Source organism: Ochotona curzoniae, unplaced genomic scaffold (assembly GCF_017591425.1).
Source record: "Ochotona curzoniae isolate NIBS_2020 unplaced genomic scaffold, NIBS_Ocur_1.0 scaffold_1852, whole genome shotgun sequence".
In the NCBI taxonomy this organism is placed as follows: Eukaryota; Metazoa; Chordata; class Mammalia; order Lagomorpha; family Ochotonidae; genus Ochotona; species Ochotona curzoniae.
Window position 1 is genome coordinate 13724426 of NW_024467087.1, and position 6117 is coordinate 13730542.

The window sequence follows — 6117 nt, forward strand, 5'->3', positions numbered from 1 at the left end:
AGGTAGACAACTGAGTCCATCGTGTCACCATATCACACAGCACTCTCTTGTTGATTAACGCCCTACTTCACTGTAATGTGGTACCCACTCCCATAGTTCTTAGTGAGACGGTTTTGACCCTTGATGTATTGTATGTTTTTCTGTGAGTTTGATATTCTGAGCACTAAACCCAGTTCAGTATATAAACATTTACAAGAAGTCTTTGGTTTCTTCAGAAGTCAGTCTACATGTTTCTCTCTGAAGCTGCTGCATGATAGGTAACCATTCAGGCCAGCCATTTCTGACCATCACTCAAAAATGGAGACTTGGAGTTTCTGTTGACTGGAAGAAAGATGACCCACAGTGAAACCATATGGAAATCAAGTTTATCACTTTTCTGCATAGCATCCTTCTAAGGCGAGCCCTTATTAATGCTTTATGATGGCTCCTGGCTTTCTAAAAGCCCTGGGGTAGCAACTTACAATAACTGTTTTCTCACATAAACCTGGACATTTCTCCTTCAAAACTTTCCTGGTTAACAACTCGGGCTTTGGAGACTAGCTCCAGAGCTGAGTTCTAAGACATCAGACTATGATGCTTTAAAAAAAAAAAAGTACCTCCTGGGAGTATTTGTATTGAAAAGAGTTTGCCCTTTAAATGTTCAACTATCAGACAGCCACATGCACAGATGAGGGCTTCCGAGGCAAACGTCTAAGCATTTAATCTAATCATTTTTGGGAAGTGATGCCATCATTTACCATCCATGGAGGCTCAGAAGGAAGGCTTATAATTTTGTTATTATCAGGAAAGCTCTGAAACAAATCTAAAATAGTGTGTAATATTTTACATAGCTAGCATGCTAAATTCTGTGGCTCAGCATCCACTCCCATGGTTAGCATCTGCAGACGGCATGACACACTGACAATGAGATTAAATTTCTTAGGGAAATGCATGTGATGATAATCTAATGTCTGTTCTTATGAACAGTCACCAGAGGGACAAACATAATGTGTTTGTTTTTTTTTTTGTGCCTCTTCCCATACTAGAAATGTCCATTTGACCAAACCCTCCCATATTTTCCTTTCAGCACCTGACATACAGTTCCTTAGCAGGATGACAGTGGGTGTCCGGAGAATGAAAGCCACGAGCTCCAAGCAAAGTATTTTAGATAGCAAAGTCAGTCAGCAGAGCATAGGTTCAGGCTTGTGGCAAGCGCAGAAAGGTTGAATCCCAACCACACAAATCTGTACTTAAAACAGACACACAAAATCCTGATGTGGTTACAGACATCAGTATAGGAAAGTGCTGATCAGTGCTGTCCAGCATTACTGTGTTGTGCATGGTAACAGAGCAGGGCAAAGCATTACACACACATGCCCCATAGAATCCAGTTATTCTAATACAAAAGCAGGAGATGTCTCCCTGACAGTGATGCAAAATGCTGCCTGTAATTACAATGGCAGAGACCCGGTGGGTGGGGAGTCAGATTGGTCAAATAGCAAAAGCACCTGCGAATGCAGGCAGCCTGTACATCAACAATTGGACTTAAAGGAATGCCACATGGATCTGAAGAGTCTGTAGTCAGTGTTCCTTTGGAGATCTTGTGGCTGCAGAAGATGGTTATGAATCCATCAAGGATCAATGTTGGGCTCAATAAAAAAGTGGGAAAGGATACGACCAGGACTTGAGACTTTGCCTATAGCCTTCACAATCTGAAGAGTGGAACCAATCTTTCTTTAGAAAAGGGGACAGTGAAGAGAGAATCGTATCTGTGTTATTTTTGTACGTGTCTGTATATGTGTGTGTATACACATGTATATCCATATACATACATAGATAGTGATTCTGGATGTGCCTTTCTTAAGTATTTAATAAACGTGTGTAGAATTCATTCAAAGTGTCTTGGCTCTTCTCAATCTCTAGTAATATAGTCTAAGCTTCAAAAATGCATCTATACATTGTTTTAAAAATCAGATCCCACATCAGTATTCAAAATATAGAGCTTATGGTAGGGGTCACCAATATAGGAGGCATTTGCAGTAACAATCACACCCCAATTTCACTATTGGTATAAAATACCTTGCTGAGAATATGGGGCAAGTGTTTACCAGAAAGCAGGCCAATAGCCAACAGTAAGAACCACCGTACCAAGCAACTGCTTTTGCTGAATGGATCTCATCAGAAAAATTCTGGCTCTGAAAGATGCCTAGGATTTGGGGAGAAACTAGGACGAGTGTGTGAGGCCAGAACAGCTGAACATTTTAGAAAATTCATGGTCAAAGAGTGTCACATATGTAGCCACACTCACTGTTGTCCTCTATTTTTCACTTTGTAGAGAAATATTGTCATTATCTCCAGATATTGTTAGGATGGCTTGGTGAAACATCAGTCCAGGGATTGCTTTTTAGCCATAGCAAACTAAATAGGCTGTAAGTAGTGTTTTTAAGTTATTACGTTGTATGAACTCAGTGCTGTGACACTTGACCCTTCTTCCCTCCAATCCATCCTCTGCATTGCTGCCAGTCTACGTTTCTCTCACCAAAGGTCTTCTATGGCCCCTCCCTGGCCAGGGAATAAAGTCTGCATTTTAACATAGCACTCTTTCATACACTGATCTTGAGTGTGCACTCTAGCTTCCCTCTGCCTTCTGTAACTTGCCAGAGAAAACCAGAGGTGGACAGTAGCTAATGAGGTACAAGCAAGTTTGATTCAGGATTGTTTCAACTGGGAGAATGAGACCTCAGTATTGAGCTGGGATCAGTTCTGAATCCCAGGAAAAGTGGAGATTTAAGATCAGGGGTGAGGGTGGGGGTGGGGCCCACAGAAGGTGAAGAAGAGAAAACAGCAGTAAAAGGGGGTAGGGGTGGGAGGGTTCTGGCTTAATCTAAGAGGATTCTTGCTGACAGGAGATTTGGAGGGTCAGACATCATTTGCAGGAGGGAGTGGGATTCAGAAAAGCTGGGCTAAAGTCTGGAGTTTTCCTTGGCAGAGTACCCTTCAGGCAAATCGAACCACTGCTGAGAAAATAGAGCTTGAAAATTTATCTTAGAAACAGACTAGAATGGTGAGAGTAGGGGAAGGGGTTGGGAAGGCATTACAGGCAAAGATTATTTGCATTTTCCCTCTTTTTAAAGAAATAATGAATCTATTTTAGTTTTGATGATGTTTACCTAAGAAAGATGCATGCCCATGTGGACCTCCAATTAGGATAGGGAGGGTCGAGGAATGGGGGAAAGTGGTTGAGATAATAGTTTGCAATCTCTTTTTTTCTTTCTTCCTGTACTTTTGGAGAGAAGGGAAGAGGGCTACTGCCAGCACCTAACAGCATCAGTACTAGGGGATGGGGACGGCCACCCCATGTCATCCCAGGGTCCCCGATGGTTTCAATAATTCTGAGATGCTGTTGGGTTCCACAGTTCCAAGGTTGAGGAAATCCTTCCAAGGTCCATTGGCTAATATAATCTACCTTAGAGTCTTCACTTGCCTAGATAATAGCTGCCAAAGCTTGAGAGGGAGGGTTGTCCAATTTGTTCCACCCTTCATGGTACCAGATGTCCTCTGCTGGCCTCAATGAATTGGTTGTCATGTTCCCCACATGCATCTGGGCATGCTGTCTGTTGCAGAGGCTTCAACAGCTGAGGAGACCCAGTTTTGGCACATGCACTCTATGGTCAGACCACACATTGTATGATTGTCCCTGTGCTTGGAGTTCTAAGTCCAGTGGTCCAGTTGGAAGAGGGTCGCCAAAGTAACCTCACCATAGGTGACCCCAGACCTAACTCCAGTGTGTCATGTGCATGCCAGCCAGTTCAGGGTCAAGCTTAGTCCATCACCCATACCAGCCTACACATGCAGTGATGGTTGCAGTCACCCAGTCAGTTCTGTTCCTAGCCCCAACTCATATGCAAACCAATGGATGCTGTGGCCCAGCCTAACTCTGATCACCTACATACTCGGCGCTCACACATACGAGCAGGAACTGCAACCTAGTTGAGGTGACCCCAATAACCTTCACCAGACCCATCCCCAGCCCAGGTTCCTGCAGTAGACTGGCCCAGCCTGTTTTGCATCCCATTTGGCAATCCTACACATCAATGCATATAGGAGTCTAGCTCAGCTTGACCAACCCCAGTATCCAGCCCACACTCATGTTGTCAGGTGTTACTGCCTGTCCAGCCAGGCCTGCCCCCAGCCCTGGTTCTCATGTTCATCAATGGGAACTGCAGTCCATCAGAGGTGTACCCACAATTTCCCTACTGGACCCACTCTCAGCCCTAGATCTTGCACTCTCCAGTTGGTTCTACAGTCTAGCCTGACAGGACTTAACCCCAGCCCCAGCACCTGCTAGCCAATGCTGCAGCAAAGTAGACCAGCCTGCATTCACTCTAGTTCTTGCAAGCACCAGTGGATATGGTCACTTATCCCAGCCTTGCTCTGCCTCACCAATGCCTACAGATGATGCAAAAGGATGGGCCTCAATGTCATTGGGTGCTGTTCAGTATGAATGCACCAATACTCCCCCTTGAATGTACTGTCACTTTGCATGCAAATAAATCTTAGTTGTCTGTTAACCTTTAACCTACCTCTCATCCACAAATTTATTCTTGCAACAGAGCAAGAGCCTAGAGCCAGCCAGCCCATGACATCTGTAGTAAGTCGTGTAGATGAATAAAGTCCTCCTGGAAATTAGGTAGCAGGTCTTTCTCTCAACTCTTGCCTCCCTTGCACTTGAAAGTGTTGGTTTGATTGTGTCTTTCCTTCTTTACTCTGCTGTAACCCATTATGGACAAACTCTTATTAAGTCAATCAAGCCTTCTCTCCAGCAGCTGTTGGAAGTGGGAAGGCTGAGAGACAACGCCATGTAGATAGAACACCTTGGGGCCTCGTGAAGAAGGTTTATGCAAAAGGATGGAATTTGCCTTTCGCCCATGCAGTGTCCAAGGAGGGGGGTGTCCTTCTTTCTGTCACCATTTAGCCATGAATAGTCTACACTGCCCGACTTCTTCCATTTATGCCTTCTAAGTATTCAGACTTTTTGTCCCTTTGGTAGTGTGCCCCATCATATATTCTACCACCATTACTAATGAGATGTTTGGTTCTCATACAGTAAACCTCTGACAAATTCCACCATCCCATTAACCCCTGAGAACCACTGCTGCCTCTATGGAAAACTTTTGATATATGGACATTCTCATGTTCCTGGCTCCAACTCCCACAAGACCCCAACATACCCTCCATTTACTTTGGGCTTCTGTTTCCTCCCTCACTTATAACAGTGCTGCCATACCCCATATCTATGGCCACACGTGGAGGGAGAGAGATCTGGGTGTGGTTTTGGGACATGACTGATGGAGATGCTAAGCAATGCTCCATTTGAGAGTTTCTCAGCAATATTTAAAAGAAAAATCTTCTACCCACCCTTCAACTAAGAATTTTCAGGATCATGTTAAGGACCATATTGAAACTGCTACGAAATGGACCAGAAGCCTACTACCAGTCTGTTAAAACACTCTGAATGAGACTTCAGATCTCTCATGACCAGCTTCATATAGCCTAGTTTCCATGGAATATCCCACAGGTACAAGAATATCCTGACCAAATAAAAGGACAAGAACATGCTCAGATGCCACAGATCATATTCAAGATTTGACGTGCCAGGTATGAATTGGCCCAGGGCATGCAGTTGAGATGCTGGGATGCCCAAATCTGACCTAGTCCAATGACAGGAGCCTCCTGGAGGCATGACTCTAACTCTTTTCCTCTCCCTAGGTGAAGAGGTTCTATCGGCCGTGGGAACACTCTGTCCATTCCCATGGATTCATTCCTGGGCTGCATCTTTAAAATTGGGAAGCTTTAACTGAGATTTATTTTTATATAAGCAAAAATATTATTTGCTTTTGTAGTACTACCCAGCCACCATAAGATAAATAGTGGAGAAAGTTAACAATCATAAGAATCCACAACTTTAACATTATCCTTCAACTTGATCACTTCTGTAAGAAACAACAAAAATAGTCAAAAAGTCCTTACATAGTAGGTCTCTGCGCCTACTGAGCCATGTGTGAGCAGTGTCTGGGTACAGAAGAGCCTTGGCTGGGCTGAAACATCCAACAGTAAGAATTGGAATAGATTGAAGGC